Below are 1,965 nucleotides of genomic sequence, written 5' to 3'. Positions count from 1 at the left end.
CTACGTGACTGATGACCACAGAATTATGGAGAGCTGAAGTCTTATATCAGGAGCCTAAGTGTCTGGGAACATGGGCAAATGGACCTTCCATCCCTCGTAGAATTCTCTACTGGATCACCAGGGTTTAAAGCTAGCTCAACCAGAACACAGACTGTCTTTCATAGTCTGACAGTCTAGTGGTTGTATTTTGTTACTTATACATTTATCACAATCAACCAATGGAATACACCGTAACACTATATATTACTGAAGTAATTTTCAAATATTCTTTTATAGTCTGTGCTTTGATTTGGGTATGTGACCATTTCCCTTTGTAATCACAGGCCTTTCTATGCCTGCCCTCCATTCCTGAAATAATGACACAGAGACTATATTTATTTATAAGCTTTTGGTCTTAGAGCTAGGCATTATTTCTCACTATCTTATAACTTAATTATCCCATTTATATTAATCTAAGTTCTGCCTCATGGATGATTAGTTACCTATCCTGTCCTATCCTGTTTCTTCTATGTCAGGCTGACTGAGTCTCCCAAGCCTGATTCCTTCCTATCATCCTCTTTCTTTCCAGGCGTCCCACCTTACTATATATAGGCCATGGACTTTTTATTTTGACCAATCAGAAAGTGATAGAGAACACTGTTTACAAAACACTAAGCCAGGAGATGCTTTTTAAAAAAATTTTTTTTAATGACAAAACCAAAAATATACCTAAAAGCAAAGCTTCTGGAAAAAAAAAAAACATTTGTTCTTTCCTGTCTTGTATCACTCCTAAAAATTGACCTTGGCCTCCTGCCTGGCCTTGCGTTTCAAAGCTGGGTCTCTGAACACATCCTTGTTGACAACAGTTTTGTCCAAAGGGATATCCACAAAGTACCTTGTGGGCACAAGATGGTTGTAGTTAAAAACTTTCACAAAGGACTTGATCATGGATCACTTGGCAATTTTCTTCTTGCCCATGGAAGCTGTCACTTTTCAGGAATGGTGATCAATCCTAACCACCAGAGCATGGTTGTAAGGGTGGTCTGAGGTGCTATCATCAATGTTATTCATAATGACTATGGCTTTTCATCAAGAGTAGCATCCAGCCAGGACCAGCACCACCTTCCCAGGTTTCATGAACTGGCCTATTACGACAGCAAGCAGCAGGCACCCAGCAGAAAGGAAAGAACATGTCCCGGGAAATACTTAACAAATACCAAAATCTGGCCTGTAATCAGATCTTTGTCAATTCAGAAACCAGCATTTGAATAATACAAGGATAATCTTTACACAGTGCGCCAAAATATTACTACAACATCCCTTCCATTTAATTAAGTTCATTGAGGATAAGAAGTGAATTTTATACTCCCTTGTAACTTCTCTAATAATTAAGTGGGTTCCCTACACATAAAAAAGGGTCAGTGCATATGTGTAGGGTGCTTTATGGCATATATCTTGCTTCTTGCATTCCAAGCCTTGGCTTTTTCTTGTTGTTACATGGATTATTCTACCATTCCAAACTCTAGATGTGTAAAGTTGTATTACTTGAGGCTATATTTCTTTTTTTTTGTTTGTTTTTCAAGACAGGGTTTCTCTGTGTCCTGGAACTCACTCTCTAGACCAGGCTGGCCTTGAACTCAGAGATCCGCCTGCCTCTGCCTCCCATGTGCTTGGATTAAAGGCATGCACCACCACTGCCTGGCGTGGCTATATTTCTTAAAACACTGCTTTAGTGGAAAGGCTAGATGTGACTTCAGCAGTCTGAAGGTAAACTGAGCAAGTAACAAGGACTGATTTGCATTGCCTTTACATCCAAAATAATGGATGCAGTGAGTGCAAAGGGAAAGGAGGAAAGAGGATGGTGTCACTTAAAACTTGTGTTTGCCTAACAGTTCATTCCCCTTATCTGTAAAGGGAAAATGGGGGCTTAGAGAGAGCTGAGTGGAAGAATTTGCTTCATAAGCAGCAAGCTTGAGGACCAATGTT

General features: G+C 39.8%; 1 pseudogene; it reads right to left on the bottom strand.

Annotated features, from left to right (window-relative positions):
- Positions 1-708: 708 nt before the first annotated feature.
- Positions 709-1,122, bottom strand: LOC127663951 (60S ribosomal protein L27-like; annotated as a pseudogene).
- Between the last annotated feature and the right edge of the window lie 843 nt (positions 1,123-1,965).

The sequence above is a fragment of the Apodemus sylvaticus genome, chromosome 13, assembly GCF_947179515.1.
Source record: "Apodemus sylvaticus chromosome 13, mApoSyl1.1, whole genome shotgun sequence".
In the NCBI taxonomy this organism is placed as follows: Eukaryota; Metazoa; Chordata; class Mammalia; order Rodentia; family Muridae; genus Apodemus; species Apodemus sylvaticus.
The sequence above is the reverse complement of the archived record's forward strand: the minus strand, read 5'-3'. Positions and strand labels throughout refer to the sequence as shown.